Source organism: Ochotona curzoniae, unplaced genomic scaffold, assembly GCF_017591425.1.
Source record: "Ochotona curzoniae isolate NIBS_2020 unplaced genomic scaffold, NIBS_Ocur_1.0 contig_1014, whole genome shotgun sequence".
NCBI classification, from domain to species: Eukaryota; Metazoa; Chordata; class Mammalia; order Lagomorpha; family Ochotonidae; genus Ochotona; species Ochotona curzoniae.
The window spans coordinates 51,218,106-51,235,728 of record NW_024464920.1 but is presented as its reverse complement, the minus strand read 5'-3'; the positions used below and the strand labels follow the sequence as shown (position 1 = coordinate 51,235,728).

At 56.2% G+C, this 17,623-nt stretch overlaps 1 protein-coding gene across 1 annotated transcript in view; it reads right to left on the bottom strand.

Moving 5' to 3' along the window:
• The window catches only part of PPARA (peroxisome proliferator activated receptor alpha), a 36,443-nt gene that overhangs the window by 15,353 nt on the left and 3,467 nt on the right, over positions 1–17,623 (bottom strand). The gene's annotated exons all lie outside the window — the stretch shown is intronic.

Genomic DNA, 17,623 nt, shown 5'->3' with positions numbered 1-17,623 from the left:
AGCTGTGGGATCACACAGCAGCCCTGAGCACACTGCAGGTCCCAGGAGGCGTGCCACCCCAGCTGTGGGATCACACAGCAGCCCTGGGCACACTGCAGGTCCCAGGAGGCGTGCCACCCCAGCTGTGGGATCACACAGCAGCCCTTGGCACACTGCAGGTCCCAGGAGACGTACCACCCCAGCTGTGGGATCACACAGCAGCCCTGGGCACACTGCAGGTCCCAGGAGGCGTGCCACCCCAGCTGTGGGATCACACAGCAGCCCTGGGCACACTGCAGGTCCCAGGAGGCGTGCCACCCCAGCTGTGGGATCACACAACAGCCCTGGTACACTGCAGGTCCCAGGAGACGTACCACCCCAGCTGTGGGATCACACAGCAGCCCTTGGCACACTGCAGGTCCCAGGAGGCGTGCCACCCCAGCTGTGGGATCACAAGCAGCCCTTGGCACGCTGCAGGTCCCAGGAGGCGTGCCACCCCAGCTGTGGGATCACACAGCAGCCCTGGGCACACTGCAGGTCCCAGGAGGCGTGCCACCCCAGCTGTGGGATCACACAACAGCCCTGGTACACTGCAGGTCCCAGGAGACGTACCACCCCAGCTGTGGGATCACACAGCAGCCCTTGGCACACTGCAGGTCCCAGGAGGCGTGCCACCCCAGCTGTGGGATCACAAGCAGCCCTTGGCACGCTGCAGGTCCCAGGAGGCGTGCCACCCCAGCTGTGGGATCACACAGCAGCCCTGGGCACACTGCAGGTCCCAGGAGGCGTGCCACCCCAGCTGTGGGATCACACAGCAGCCCTTGGCACACTGCAGGTCCCAGGAGGCGTACCACCCCAGCTGTGGGATCACACAGCAGCCCTGGGCACACTGCAGGTCCCAGGAGGCATGCCACCCCAGCCCTTGGATGACACAGCAGCCCTTGGTACACTGCAGGTCCCAGGAGGCGTGCCACCCCTAGCTGTGAAATAACACAGCAGCCCTTGGCACACTGCAGGGTCCCAGGAGGTGCGTGCCACCCCTAGCCGCAATATCACACAGCATCCCTGGTACACTGCAGGTCCCAGGAGGCGTGCCACCCCCAAACGCAATATCACACAGCATCCCTGGTACACTGCAGGTCCCAGGAGGCGTGCTATCCCCAGCCGTGGGATCACGTAGCAGCCCTTGGTACACTGCAGGTCCCAGGAGGCGCATGCCACACCCAGCCATGATATCACACAGCAGCCCTTGGCACACTGCAGGCTCCCAGCAGGCGTGCCATCCCCAGCTGTGGGATGACGCAGCAGCCCTTGGCACACTGTACCCAGAGGAGTCCAGGCTCTTGTGGAGTTGTTTTCTGAAGCACAAGCCGGCTCTTGGATCCCTGTACGAAACCGTTTTCCCCTGTCAGGCCTGCTCGCTGTACAGAGCAGCTCTAAGTACCGACTGCTGAGACATCTGAGGTTGGCAGCAACCCCGGGGATGGGAATGACAACGGGTCCCCACTCAGGCATCTGGAAATGTCTCAGCCAAGCAGTGGCGCTTCTCCCGTCCCTTCCCTCTGCTGTGTGTCTCCGGCAGAGGTCTGCAGCAACCAAGGTGCTGCGGTAAATAGCACCTCAGATGGTTTTCGGAGGGAACTTTTGGTTTGAAATCACAGACACCGCGTCACTATGTTAACCATTATGGTAAGCTTCCAAAACAGAGAAGCGAGGGGCTGGGTGGGCCAGTGGCTGCCCCTTCCACCCCACGCGCCACGTTGAGTGCGAACGTTCCTTCCTCCAGCCGACATCGCACCGATGTGGCAGTGTCGCTCTCCCTGGCGTGACACACCCAGGATACTATGACTGTGCTTGCCAGTTACCTCAAGGGTCCTAGATATTTGCTTAGAGGCACACTGTTGCCACCAGTGGCAAAGCAGCTGGCTGGACAAAGCCCCTCTGGAGGGCGAGACCTCCCAGCGCTGACCTCTGGCTGTGCCTGGCGGCACGAACACCGCGGTCCTCCTTGTGTCCAATGAGACAGATAAAGAGCATCCTGCCCTTGGAGAGACCCCCGAGAGACAGCAGAGGTCGTGGGCACACTGGCCATCTGCCCTGCACTTCCCAGCATGCTCAGTCACCTGTGGCTTCAGACCAGGAAGTCCCCACTGCCCTAACACCTACGCAAGCCGCTGGGCCCGGCCTGCCTGCTGCGGTGCTCCCTGCCCCAACGCTCTGCAGGGATGCAGCACTGCAGCTGAGTGCTCCCCGCAACTCCCATGTGGTGCAGACTCAAGGAGCGATGCAAACAGACACATCAGACACACAGGCTCCCAGGACGCAGGCAGACCACTCAGGTCCCAGGAGGCGCATGCCACCCCCAGCCATGATATCACACAGCAGCCCTTGGTACACTGCAGGGTAGCCATGGCAGGGGCCAACCTCAGCATCCGTGGACAGGTACCCAGGTGGGGTTAATGCCACAAAGCAGAATGGGGTCCAGATATCTGCAGCCAAATGGGCAGAACTGAGAACCCTCCCATGCAGTGAAATACGCCAGGCACAGGAAGACGGGCGGCACAATCTCTCCCAGGTGGGAGTAGTCAGGAGCACGCTCAGCCTGAACTTGGGGCGCAGGTTCCTAGGGGGTGGCAGGGACAGAGGCAGGCTGGGCGGTGAGCACCAGCACCATCAGGGGTCTCGAGTCCCCAGCATGGGGCCGCTGCAGCTCCCGGCTACGCCCTAACTTCTGTACAAAGAACTGCAGGAGAGCAGCGGGCAGACAAGGAGACCAAGGCTGGCTGCAGAGAGGGTCGGACACGGGAGAGGAAAGCAAACCAACATGGTTGCGAGTTCATCCACGTGTCTTTCCAAAGAAACAGACGTTTGCCCTGTCGGAGATCTTCGGTCTCACGACACACAGGATGTCACCTGAACTTCGGGTGATGAGGTAAGACGAATTGGGAGGGGGAGTTGAGAGAAGGAGGTGTGTGTCTCCCCAGAGAGGAGTGCCCCAGTCTGAACCCCACGCCTTGCTCTGTCCAACCTGCCTGTCACAGCTGTGCCTTGTGGATCACGGAACAAAGGGCTCTAGGCCAATTTCAGGTCTTCATCACCGAACACCCGCCCCCAGAAGTATCCCTCTGAGACATCAGCAAGTGGAACCTGTGGAGACTACAGAATGCTGAAAGAAACAAATACAGAACTGCATTCCTGACCTGCGTTCCCAACAACAGGTGAAAATGCTGAAGAATTTTTTGTAAAGGATTTATTACTTGTATTAAAGGTATATTGAGTAACAGAGAAAGAGGGAGATGGAAACAGTGAGAGAGGTCTTCCATCCACTGGCTCACTCCCCAAATGGCCACGAGGAAGAAGCTGGGCCAGGCCAACGCTGGGAGGCAGGAGCTCCATCTGGCTGCCCCTTGTGGGTGGCAGGGACCCGACGGAGCCAGCCTCGGCTGCCCCCAGGTGCAGTAGAAGGGTAGCTGGGTTTGAAGGGGAGCTCATGGAGGATGCTTGACAATCAGGCAGCTGTACCTCGACACTGCCCCAGACTGAAGATCTTTCACCCGCACCAAGACCCTCTACCCCAGGCATGCGCCGTGTGCCAGCTCGCAGCTGTGTGTGCAACAGGCGGCTGCCGCGAGTTGCTGCTGCCATCCGCAGCTCTCATTTTGCGAGGCCCCACAGCAGTCAGTAAGGAACTTCTCTTGGGATCCAGTTCCCTGTTAGCCAAGTATGTGTGGTGGGGGAGCCATGAGTCACGAGTGGGTCTATCTCCCTCAGGCCAGGAACGAGGGTTCCCACACAAGCCCCACTGCGTACCAAGTGCATGAGAGGCAGAAAATCATAGAGAAGGAGAAACAGAGAGAAAACTTCCATCTGCTGTTTCACTCCCAGAGGGCTACAATGGCCAGAGCTGGGCCAGGCCGAAGGAGCTTCTTCCCGGTCTCACCAGCGCAGGGGCCAAGAACCTGGGCCGTCCCCCACGGCCTTCCCAGGTGCACGAGCAAGGAGCGCCATCAGAAGGGGAGCAACTGACACTCGGACCAGCAGCCACATGGGAAGCTAGATACAGGCAGAGGTTTTACATGCTATGCCACAATGCCTGGCCCTCTGTGTCCATGTTGTAATGCTTGGCACAGCCAAGCGCTCTCAGGGCACCAGGTGAGGGCCTGTGAAGTCTCCCCTTGGGTCTGTGAGGGCAGCCATGCCTGCCATTCCCTCCTCCCCCATGCAGTTGGCATGCAAATGACAAAATTGTGACAACGGGACTCCATGAAGGACCTGACCCGAACTTTGCAGAGTAAATGGTCATCATTGCCAGCACTGGAAAGGTCTGCAGGAGGCAGGATGTCTGAGCAGGTGCAGAGTGGCAGGGGTCCAGTCAGAGGGCAAGGACACATGAACATCTCACCTGCCGCCTGTGGCCTTGGCACAGGGACAGGCACACAGTGGGCATTCAATGGCAACTACAAGGTGAGGTGGGGAACGGACCATCACTTGGACTGAGCCAGGCAGTAAAAAGAGCACTGTGGGGGAAGGGTGACTGAGGGGAGATGGCCTCATGGTTGGCCCCTGGAGGGCGGCCGTGACGTCTCACTCATCTTTGTGCCCCCACATTATTAACAGGGCACCCTGGACCAACTATTTTCTGGACTGAAATAACTTCTTAAAGAGCAAGAAGCTCGACACCCGCCAGCCATCACAACGCGTTTACATGCTGCGTGATCAGATGCCGCAGCCCCGGCAGCAAGTGGCGCTGGGCTTCCGCTTCCACGCTCGGAGCTCCGCAGCTGAGGGAGAAGCATGCGGTTACAAGCAGCCGCCCTGGCTTCCCTGGCCTCTCCTCTGCCCCCTTCCCGCCCCCTCCGCTGCAGGTTGTCACTGCATGTGCTCAGCTGCACCACCCGCCAGAAAACTCTCTCATCTTCCTTTGCCAAATCGAGTCTGAGAAGTCTCCCAGAGGGGGTTAAAGGCAAACGCCGAGGTCTTACCGGAGCAGCGGCACCAACGTGGCGACACACACCTGTCACACGATGGCCTCTGTCACTGGCTCTACTTCACTGTCCACCTCACTTATTGGATTGCTTATACGTCTAGGTATTCAACTTAAGGTTCAAAAGACTTTCAGCTCACTGTGTTGAGCTAGAATGTAACATTATATTTCAGAATAAACAAACAAAAGCTCACAAGCCCTCTGTACCCTCACCTAGCACCAGTTTACTGAAATCGATTAATCATTACCACCTGCATAATGATTAACGGGCTCTCCAGGTGAGTATAGGAAATGCCTACAGAAACACCTTTAAAACCCAAATACCAGAATACAACAACAGCACACGAATGGGGATCACGTATCTTCACACATTCAGTTAAATGCATTATAAAAAGTTGACACATCACCTAGCTTTAATTGGAGGCAGCCAGATCTTGCCCAATAACGCCTCTGGCATTGAACTTGAGATTCTGTAATCAAAGAAGCTGGTGAGTGAGAAAGAGTGACAAGTTCTTTGTGGAACAAACAGTAACTGGAAGCCTCTCCCCGTTCGTCCGTGACGGCGCAGGGAGGTCCTGACCACTCCCCAGGAGACGTGCACAGAGGTGAGCCCCAGGCGACCCCCAGAGCCAAAGCACCTGTGGCAAGCAGCCATCTGGGTCACCAGCATCTATGCATTGTGCAGCGCCTGTACAGTCAAAACCAGACAGACCAGGGATGGGACTCAAGTCTAACAGCAAATCTAAACAGTTGAAATCAATTCCATAATTCAACTGTGTTCCATATATGCCTTTTGCATATAGGCTGAAGGTAACTTTATGCGAAATCTGTAGTCTGATAATAAAAAATGATCAGAGCCAGTATTGTGGCCTAAGTGGGTGAAACCGCTACTGCGGCATCGGTGTCTCATATGAGCCCTTCTCCACTTCCCCGCCAACACATCTGGGACAGCAGTGGAAGACGGCCCAAGGACTCGGGCCCCTGCACCTGTGTGAGAGACCCATACAGAATTCCAAGCTCCTGACCTTGGCCGTTGTGATCATTTAGGAAGCAACAGATCAAGATTTCTCTGACCCTGCCTTCAAAGAAATAAGTAAATCTTTAAAACATTTGCTTATCTTTGAGGGAGAGATCCCAGCTGTTGGTCCACTCCCAGAAATCTGCACTGGTCCTGGCTGTGCCAATCTGGAAACCTGAAGCTCAACCCATCTCTCCACGCAGGTGGGAAGACTCCGACTCCTTGAGCCCTTGGCCTCCCAGGGCCTATGCTGGCGGGAGGCTGGCAGAGCTGGGACCCGAACCACAGGCATCTTAGCTGCTAGGCAAACCTGTCACATGCAACCAAATGTCCAATTTTCCACATTTGGCATCACATTGGCACTGGAAAAATTGTAGGTTTGGGAGCATTTAGGATTTGTAGATCAACTTATAGTATGTGTTCCTCCCATACCACCATAAGCCATTCCAAATCAAATTTTCCCATTAGATTTTTCCTGAGAGTTTGTGGTTGTTTCTACACGTAGTATTAACCTTGCAGACAATGGCATCGACTGATGAAGGACCAGCTGCAAGCCAGCTCACGTCTCTGTCTGCCACAACCCATCTGAGTAGTGGAGAAGCCTCGCCTAAGAATCCAAAGTCAACCAGAGGAACATCTGTATCTGTCACTTGAGTCTGTGCTCCTGGTTCAGAGCAATGACACTGACCCATCCAATAGCCAGACTACCGAGCAGCAGCTAGGGGTCAATGGCCCGGCCAGTTACGGAACTGCATGTGGCACGCGGATTGGATCATGACATCCTGGAACACTGATGGCCCCTGGCTTTTGGCAGCCCTGTTTACCATGTGAAACCACTGGTCACCTTTGGATGGGAGAGTGTGTTTTACCAACTCACACACCATGTGTGTATCCACCTGAGCCAGCAGATGTGCTTCCCACTGGAGATTACAGCCAGGTAATGTCAGCCTTGCACGGACGCACGGCAAGAGCAGCGGCGTGAGGCGCTTGTGTGGACATACACCTGCATGCTGTGTGACTAGTGAGCGTTCACGGTGCCCTCAGGCTGGACCCCCAGTGACTGTCACATCACGTTTCTTGGCTCTCCCCACTCCCAGGGCAATGTGGGTGTGACTGGTCCCACTCAGAGAGGAGAGCAGGGCAGGCCCTCTGAGCTGAGCAGGGTGCTTAGCTGCCAGATAAGAGATGGTGGGAACACTCTATGATAGCATGGCAACTGTGGGGGCTCGGGGAACCCTGCTGCTCTGGGGCCTCCAGAGAGGAGGGACGCTCAAGATGAATTCTCAAAGATACAAGAAACTTGGCAGAAAACCCGGCAGAGACGAGGGCAGAGAGAATGGCACATCTGTGCTGGTGGCTCGCACGCCACCGAGTAGCTGGGCTGGCGAGACAGTCGGCTCCCGTGGTGCCTGGTCACATCGCTGCCTAACAAGCACGCCCCAGACCTAACCGCTTAGCGCTTCCAGCTTGGGATCGGCTCTCACTTCCGTGGGTCCAACAAACTGGGCAGGGCTCACAACGTGGGTTCCCTGCTGGTCCAACCTGGGGTAATTCACATGTGACTGCAGCTCAGCCGTGGCTGGTTGGCCAGGATGGCCCCGGGCACAAGCCTGGCAGCCAACACCAGCTACAGGTTGGGCCTTCTGCACCACACAGCCTGTCGCCTTAACTGCCCAGATAGTGGCAGTTTTCCAGGAAGGGGAAGTGGACCCTGAGGGTTGTCTGCCAATTCCTTGGGCCACAGTAAGACACAGCGCAGTGCAGGAGAGAGAGGGTCCCTGGGAGACTGGTGACGGCATCCATCGGGCAGATGAGTCTGCCAAGGGGAAAGCTGGCAGTGCCAGTCGAGCATGCTGTACCTCGCCAGGCTGCAATGTGGACTTCACCCCCAAGCTGTAAGTGCCCCAAGGGCAGGTGAGCAGGAGTGCCAGCTGCTAGGAAGACTGACCTGGCAGCAGGGCAGGATAAGGATTCCAAGGAGACGAGAGGTGGCAGGGCTCCACATGAGGCTTCTGCCAGGGAGTGGTGAGGATGCTAGTGGAGCTGAGAAGGGGGGGAGAGGAGGTGGGTCCCCAACAAAGCAGAGCCACCGGCCTCGGGAGCCAGGGTCAGTCTGGGACGCACACACGCACAGGCTCAGGTCCTGGGCCCAAGAGCTGGCGCCATGGCGTCCAGAACAAAGAGGAATGAGTTCCAGGGACCGCCTTGTGGTGGGTGGGAGATGAAGCCTTGGTGACGGGCTGTGTCCTTACAGCGGCAGGGTCCCAGAGGATGCAAGTTCCCTTCATGGGGATGCTGTGACCTCGAAAACTTGACTACGCTTCCTTGGAGCTCGGCTTTAGAACCCGATCAGGGCTAACACATGGCAAAGAGGCACGGGATGGGAAGCGCGGGCACACGCCACTGCTCCTTCCTGTGACTCCTTGTTCCCCGTGGCCGCAGACTCTGCCTTCTTTTCAAAAACGTTTATTTATTTGAAAGGCAGAGATAGAGAAGTGCCAATCTGCTGGCTCACGCCTCGGATACCGACAACAGCCAGGGCTGGGCTCTGCCTGAAGTCAGGGGTCAGGTGCTGCGTCCTGCTTTCCTGCATGGGTGGCAGGGGCCCGAGCCCTTAGCCAGCATCCTCGATCCTCGAGTGAGCACAAGCAGGGGCTGGAGTTGATGCAGGCGTCTCAAGTGTGCCACCTCCGGACACCATCGCCTGCCCCGCCTGCACCCTCTCTCTCTCTCGAAGATTTATTTTTTGCCATTGTTGGAAAGGTAGATTTACAGAGAGGAGAGACAGGGAGAAAGATCTTCCATCTGTTGGTTCACTCCCCAAGTAGCTGCAATGGCTGGAGCTGAGCCGATCCGAAGCCAGGAGCTCCCACGCAAGTACAGGGTCCCAAGGCTTTGGGCCGTCCTCAACTGTTTTCCCAGGCCACAGGCAGGGAGCTGGATGGGAAGTGGAGCAGTGGGACATGAACCGGTGCCCCATGGGATCTCAGCAGTTGCAAGGCGAGGATTTAGCCACTAGGCTATCATGGCAGGTCCCCACCTGCACCCTTTAATCATGCTCTCCTTCCTACCTGGATGTATTCCCCCAACTATAATATCCACACAGGCAGGATCAGGCCGAGCCGAGCATCCCACAGAAAGGAGACCACAACCGTGTTAGTCCTTAGTGTGACCAAGAACAAATCCCCGAGTCACGGGAAGACTGGGTCACTTCTCCAAGACGACACAGCCTGGAGAAATGACCGACAGGTGACCGACAGGGAATGCAAGTCTCTCCTTGGGCCCAGATTCTCAGCTTCATGTGATACAGGGTGATGGCGGGAGAAGGGTCCCTTCCCTTCAGGACTAACTTCTAGAAATTACATCCTTCCCAGGGCGTGCACTAAGCTGAAGCAGGACTCGATCCCAGGCATCTGAAGTGGGGTGTGGACCCTGCCTGTACCCCAGCAGCTGCCCCATCAGAACTGTTTCTCCCTGAGCTTACAGTGAAACATGCAAAACTGAGGTTTCTTTGTAAGAAAGTTTTTTTTTTTTAATTTTATAGATAAGGACTATTCAGGGTGGCTGTTTCAAGTCAGTGTTGGAAATCTATATATTTCCAGGAATTTGTCCTTTCATCTGAGTTGTCAAATTTATTGAAATCAGTGTCCTATTTCCTTGCTCCTGCCCCCTTGCCACTTGGCGAGTCTGTGCCGATGTCGCTCTGGCATCAGATATGGGTCATTTGTATCTTGTCTGTTCTTTCTGGATCGGCCAGATTGGGGCTCACTGATTTTATTTATCTTCTCAAAGCACCAACTTTGTCTTTCACTGGTTTTTCTCATACTTTATTCATGGGTTCGCATTCTGCTTTTATGATTTCATTTTTTCCCTGCAAACATGGGATTGGCCTGCTTACTTCCTCACTGGCTCCTATTTGTTGGAGTGATTGATTTCACTATTTTTCCTAACGCGTGTTCAGAGCCGACAGGCCCGTCTAATCATGGGTTGCCTAGAAGTGTGTCAGTGAGGTTTCAAATATTTGGTAATTTTCTAGTCGTGTTTGTCTTTCTAGTTCCATCACGGTCAGGGAACAGGATTCCATGACTTGATTAAAAAACAAAGCCATTGAGACGGACTTGGCGGCCCAGCCTCTCCTGGCACGTTCCTGCGCGTCCTTTGGAAAAGGACACCGGCTCCCGCGGGCGGAGCTCTTCCTCTGAGCGTCACCCAAGCGGTTAGCGGAGTTCTTTGCTCTGCTCATCACTGCGTACTCATTTATTCTCGCGCTTTCGTGTGTTGTAGAGCCTAATGAATGGTTCCCACTGTTTCTGCAAATATTTCTCCCTGTCTCTCTTCTAGTACTTCAGGGTCTCCAACTGCACACAGCTTCGGTCCTGCAGCCTCCGCGTGCTTCATTTGAAACGGTCCCTGTGCTTTGCCGCTAATGCACTCCTTCCATGAACGCGTCGACTCTGCTGCTGCTTCTCCCGAGGGTAATTTAGTCCCAGACGTTGCAATATTCTGCATTTTCTGACATGTCCTCCAAGTGTCCACTAACCTTTTGAACCTCTGAAACCCAAACGTGAGGACGACCTCAGGGGGCCTGTGTGCTGAATGGAGCCTCCTCGGCAGGGCCTCTTCTCTGCGTCTCTGCCTGTCCAGTCGTCGCTGGCTGGACGCCAGATGTGTGGTTTTTGCCTCGTCTGCAGCTGGATGGCTCTGTATTCCCAAAGATATTCCCAAGCTGTGCTCTGGGCCGGAGTTACAAAAAGCTGAGGAAAATTCCAGTTTTCTGGGTCTTGCTTCTGAGGCTGGAGAGGCGGGGCGCTAGCCAGCCGCTGGCTGGAGTTGTTCTTCCCTCCACCAAGTCAAGAGGCTTCTGGGCGCTGTATCCGATTCCCCACCAAGTGTGAGGGTGCCAGACCGGCAGCCGGCAGCAGGCACTGCCCCCAGCCCAGCGCGAGTGCCGAGCGGCATGCCCTCGATCGTCTCGGCCTGTCTGCCCCGGCCTCAGAGCAGGCTTGCTCACACGTGCGCTGCGATCCATCCAGGCAGGTGCCTACACCCTTCCCCGGCCGGCTTCTTGCTGTGGCTCTAACACTCTAAGCCACGGTCCCTCTGGACTTTCCGCTTGTCTTGATGGAGTGACTCAGCCAGGGTCCCCAGCGGACACTGCACTTGCCAGCTGCTGCATCTTGGACTTGCAGCTCCACAATGGTGAGAAATGATTGTCTATGGTCTGTCCCGCGCAGGTCCTGGGTCCTAGACGTTGGTAGAGCAGCACGGCAGGGCTGGGGCAGCCCCTAGAGCAGCAGAACCCACTCCTCCTTTGGGCAGCCCCCAGAACTCCCACCAAGATGGCCCTTTACATCCTGGGCCAAAGAAGAGGCCTCCCTGGTTTTCAAAGAACTGAAAGCATAGGGTGTATCTTCTAACTACAGTGGCGTCGAGCCAGAAATTAAGGCAGCAGCAAAATCTCTACACATGAATATTAGATAACAGACTTCAAAATAATCCACGGCTTAAGGGCAACTCCCAAAGAAAAATTCAAAGTAACTGAAAATAAAAACACAGAAGCCAGGTGAGACGCAGTGAAAGTGGCAGCTGAAGGAGAAACCCAGAGTGTTGGGTGTTTGCGAGAGAGAAGACGCGGCCTGGCCACGCTGGCCGGAGTTCCCGGCTCCGTGAAACAAATAAGGAAATAATACAGATTGAAACAAAAGGCCCGGTGTCCCAAAGGACTGACGAAATTGGTAAATCCTCAACAAGACTGGCAAAGAGGAAGCGACGAGACCGACGAGACCAGCTCACGCAGTCCTTCCTGCACCCTGAGCGCAGAGGGGAACTCACGGGCTCTGCCGGCAGCCAGCGAGAGCTTCACAAAGAACGCCCGAGGTCAGGCTTGGCAACTCAGGCGGCAAGAAACACCGATTCCTCAAAACGCTGCCGACTGTCAAAACATAGCCAAGATGAAACAAACTACCCTCACGTAGAAATTGGGCCTCCGACTTAAAATCTAAAATAGAAATTTCTCGGATTACGCAATTTCCCTAGAGAATTCTACCACTCATTTAAAGAATCTCTATAATCTTTCTTTTTTAAAGATTTATTTATTTTTATTGCAAAGTCAGATATACAGAGAGGAGGAGAGACAGAGAGGAAGATCTTCCATCATTGACTCACTCCCCAAGCAGCCGCAATGGCCAGTGCTGCGCCGATCCAAAGCCAAGAGCCAGGAATTTCCAGGTCTCCCACATGGGTGCAGGTCCCAAGGCTCTGGGTTGTCCTCAACTGCTTTCCCAGGCCACAAGCAGGGAGCTGGATGGGAAGCGGGGCCACTGGGATTAGAACCGGTGCACATATGGGATCCTGGTGCGCTCAAGGCGAGGACTTTACCTGCTATGCTATTGCGCTGGGCCCACATTTTGGATTCTGCTGATAGGGCTTGGGTTGACAAAGTGCTCCCCAGTACATGGGGATTAAAAAGACACTTCATGCAGACTGGATGCTGAGTTCTTTCGGGTAAGCAACGGTCTTTGCTAACAAGGTGGGAGCAGCATGTGCCACAGTGCTACCCGAAGAGGCTCACGCACTTGACACTGCTGTCGGCAGCGCTTGGGAGCACGGCTCCACACGCTTACACCACCAGTCAGCCAGTCGCCTGGCCATTCTGAGCGGCATGTAGCGGGCTGTCCACCCACAGCGCTCTCTGCTGCCGGCCTGCAGCCCCACCCAACACCTCTCCAGGTGCCTGCTTCCACATCATGCCCATTTTGGAAAGTTGGTTGAAGATTTCCACTCCTTCTAAATTGGTCTGTTATTACTGAAGGGGAAGAGCTTTGCATATCCCAGACACGAGCGTTCTCTGGTCACATGTCCAACTTGGCTTGTCTCTGGTCTTCTTACCTTTCGATGAGAGAAAGTTCCATTTTGCTGGTGACCATTTTTTTTTCTTTTATGCTTTTTCATTCAAGACCTTTTCACTAAAACCTACATCACCATATGGGATGCCGCACGTGGAGGTAGACTGGTCGGCCAAGATGCTGGCCCACCGTTTTTCTTTTTCAGTTCTACTTCAGCAATCTTGTATTTGTGCCCTGTGTTCTCTCATCACTGGAGGAACTTCAGCCACTCCCTCCCCCCGCCTCCGTGTGTACGCAGTGTAGACTTTCTTAGCCCACATTTGTACTCTGTCCGTGGCTCATTCTCCTTCCGACTCACCAGCTGTCTCTTCAGCTGTGTCGACCCTGTGGCATCCATCAGTAGGGCACACTAGTTCTGATTTCATACTTCTTAGCTTTCTGATTTCGTCCCTTTTAAAGATGTGGCATTAGTGTTCTACCAACACTCTCAGCCTCGGGCGAGTGTCTGAGTCCCGGCTCCGAGACGTGGACTGGCCCGGCACTGGCTGTGGCGGACACCTGGGCAGTGAGTCAGGGCACAGACGCTCTTTCTCTGCCATTCTGCCAAAGTCTAAAAAAGTTTCTCTTTTTATCTTTCATCTTGAATTCAGTAAGCAAGCTTATTTCAAAGGTCATAGCTTGCGAGTCCCCTGGAGTCACGCGGGCCTATTTTACCACCCCGCCCGTCTGCTGGTCCAGAGGTCTCCCTGCCTCCCACATTTGGTTGGTTTTGCTGTGAGGGCATCACAGTTGTCCAGACAGAACTGGCAGGACAGGACCACAGGCAGGACCACGCCAGCAAAAACCACATTTCATAGTCAACAGGGAAAACCATGACTGTATCATGGCCTTCAATCTTTTCTATGAAAAGGTTAAAAAAAAAAAAACACCCTTCTTTGGGGCTGTAAATGTACAGGGAGAGCAAAGCAGAGTGCACCACAACCCAGCAACGCAGAGGGCGGCGGCTCCAGCAGAGGCAGAGGCCCCGTCCCACACTCACAGCTGGCTAAGGCCTGTCCTTGCACCCCCTGCCGTGAGTCACCTACTGAGCTGGTGTGCAGCGTGATGCCAGGGCCGCTTCTCCACTGTCTCTCCCAGGCCACGGAGGGAGCCTGCACTTCCGGGGCTGGTGGCACAGCGGCCTTCCTAAGTAACTCCACTTGCATTCAGGTCTAATTTTACTTCTAGCACTATTACCTTTTCTTTGATAGCTTATTTAAATATATATGTATATTTATGAGACAGAGAGACAAACAGAAAGACTTCTCATCTGCAGGTCCATATTCCCAAATGTCCAAAAAAGGCAAGGGATGGGAGGAGGCCAAAGCCGGGAGCTGGGAACCTGATGCCTGTGCAGCTGGCAGGATGCCTGGAGTCCAGCCGTGGGCACCACCTCCTGGGACCTGCCAGAATGAGGAGCTGAGCCAGGGACCCAACCCAGGCACTCAGGTGTGGAGACAGTTCAGATGTGAGCAGCCTCACTGACTGACAGGCTCAGCCACCAATCACAACCAGGTCTGAGGGTCAGTGGTAGCCTAGGGCAGCAGCAGGGCTGGGGGTTAGCAGGCTGTGCTGCTGATGGGTCTGTGGGGAGTGCAGAGTGAGTCCTCCTGGTGTGGGAAACTCCTTAGAGGGAGGGCGTTGAGTCTTGCCCAGTGAGTGTCTGGGCCACATGCCAGTGTTTGGCTGCTCACCCTGAGAGCGCTGCTCTGGGCCTGCGCCTTTCAGGGACTCACAGGCTCCGTTCACTTCCTCCAGACTACATGGGGCCATGCTCAGGTGCACACCAGTTACCCTCGCCCCCAGGCTGTCTGCTAGGAGTGAGGTGGGAAGGCGGCCTGGGATGGAGCAGGCAGCAGTGCTGGGAAGCGTGCCCTCCGCTGCGTGGGCAGAGCCCCTGGATTCTGGCGATTGATGGAAGGTTATGGGAGTCAACGGGAGCACCGAGCACCCTCAGTGTCTCGCTCAGGCGAGCTGACCGGGTCCTGGCAACCCCTGGGGAACCTGTACTCTGCCCCTTCTTTCCTCCCGTAAAACTCCAACGCTTGCTGAGTCACCTTCGCCGTAGACAGAGGGGCCCTGCACGCATTCCCAGGTAAACAAAGACCTGTGTACTCATCTCAGGATCCCCCAGCACCGTGCTCCCAGCTCCTGTGTGCTCATCCCAGGATCCCACAGCACTGTGCTCCCAGCTCCTGTGTGCTCATCCAAGGATCCCCCAGCGCCGTGCTCCCAGTACCTGTGTGCTCATCCCAGGATCCCCCCAGCACCGTGCTCCCAGCTCCTGTGTGCTCATCCCAGGATCCCCCAGCACTGTGCTCCCAGCTCCTGTGTGCTCATCCCAGGATCCCCCAGCACCGTGCTCCCTGCTCCTGTGTGCATGTCCCAGGATCCCCCAGTGCCGTGCTCCCAGCTCCTGTGTGCTCATCCCAGGATCCCCCAGCACCGTGCTCCCTGCTCCTGTGTGCTCATCCCAGGATCCCCCAGCGCCGTGCTCCCAGTACCTGTGTACTCATCTCAGGATCCCACAGCACCGTGCTCCCAGCTCCTGTGTGCTCATCCCAGGATCCCACAGCACCGTGCTCCCTGCTCCTGTGTGCTCATCCCAGGATCCCCCAGCGCCGTGCTCCCAGCTCCTGTGTGCTCATCCCAGGATCCCCCAGCACCGTGCTCCCTGCTCCTGTGTGCTCATCCCAGGATCCCCCAGCACTGTGCTCCCTGCTGCTGTGTGCATGCCCCAGGATCTCTCCTCCAACACACTATGCTTCCAGCAAGGGTCCACATACTTCAGGGAGAGCTGGGAGCTGGGTCTGCAGTCCTGTGGCTGCCTTCCTGGTACCTGGTGCATAGCAGGGGTTTAGCCAGCAAATGTTTGAGGACTGGGGGTAGGGAGTGCATCCAGTCAGGCTCCAAGGGGGAGGTACCACTTGGTTAACCTTGAGGTAAGCCCCTGCTAAGGGTACCTGGCCAGTCCTGAGCACCTACTGGCAGGAATCTCTGGGTGCTCAGATGTCTGGACACCTGTGTCCCACACCAGAGCAGGTGGGTCTGGCTGGGAGGGAGTCACCCAGGGGCGACCGAGATGGAGCTCCTGGCTCCTGGGCGTCTGGGGACGAGGCAGCCAACAGAGGGGGCTGAGGGCAGGGGCTGTGTGCCTCTCCGACTTTCAAACTCATCTGCCGCGAGGTTCCATGCACGAAGTAACCGTGGACATGGCTGCTCCCTAACAGCGTCCTCCCTCTGGACTCTTGTTTTTGCTCATCTGGTGCCTCCGTGGGCACTGAAGATTATCAGCTGTCCTTGGACGTGGTTAAATATTCACCGCTGCTTCGGCCTCTGACCCACACGCCAACACCGACTTTCTGTGTCTAAGCAAAGAGAAGGGTGCGCGGGCAGAGCGGCAGGAAAACATTTTCCAACTGACGGCCCACGGCACTTGTGCTCTGTCCACACACACGGGGCCTCCGCCCCGTGACAGACAGCTCCTCATGGCCACTGTCCCCAGCTGGGAACTGCTGTGACCACACTAGCAGTGAGCGCCTGGGTTCCCAGGGACCCTACCCTGCATACGCTGCAGCAGTCCTGCCCCAGCGGTCCTTTGTCATCCAGGCCTTCCCTGCAGGGGTGCGGCTTCTGCAGCAGTGGAGCCTGCCTCCCCCCTTCCAGCAGGCTCTCCCACCCACATGTGCACAGATGGACAGTTACCTCTCAATGGTGTGTCCCTGTCAGGACGCCTCTTGGAACACAATGGATCAGACAGACACAGAGTGAAAGAGAAAGCAAGAGACTGAAACAGACGGAGCAGACACCTGCCACAGAGCTGGCCGGGCTGCAGGCCACAAACCCTGCCAGCTTCTCCGGCCTGAGTTGTCACCGCTGCCTCCCAGGGTACACAATAGCGGGACAGTGGAACCGGCACGCCTACTCAGGCACTCCTGCCTTGGACGCAGGCACTGCAGCCTGCCTTGTCGCCACAGGCTACAGCCTCATCCCAGGCTTATCTTTACAGCAGGAACTGGACAACAGCAGGCTGGTTTTTGAGCCTATATAGTCCCAGCAACTATACTTTCTAAAGCAATAAAGCGACGCGAGGTCAGGCCCCAAGGCCGTGGGTGCCTGCTGCTTGGGAATCTGAGGGCTGTGAGGACAGGCGACCAGGTCCCTCGCCCAGATCTGGGGACAGGCTCGGCAGCAGTTCCCAAGTGGACCCAAGGAAAGGTAACTGCAACACGGAGCCACATCCAGTCATCATGAACCAGGAGGCCAAGGATGAGGGACACAGACGCTTGCCCTCCACACCAAGGGGCCGCACTCACAGCACGCTTAGACTGTCCCAACAAAGGCCCTTGAGCCACGGTCACGTCCATCACAACAGACGGAGAGGGTAGTGTGTGTCTGACCCAGGGGCTAGCACCCCCACACCCCACATGGGGAGCCTGTGTCCCAGCCCTGCTTCCTGCTGACTCTCTCAGAGGCAGCAGCTGGTGCCCAAGGCCTTTGCTCCCTGCCACCCGCCCTGTGCCAGACAGCTCTCCATGACCACTGTCCCCGGCTGGGAACTGCTGTGACCAAATGGAGTTCCCGGCTGATCGCTCCGGCCTGGCCCGGCCCTGGCTCTGGTGCACATCTAGGGCCTTCAGATACAAACCAACCACATGGAAACCTGCACTGCAGATAGAAAACCAGGACGGAAGGTGAGTGGATGGCGGGAACAGGCGACACTCGCCAGGCCGCAGGCTCAGTATGGCTAGAACAGCA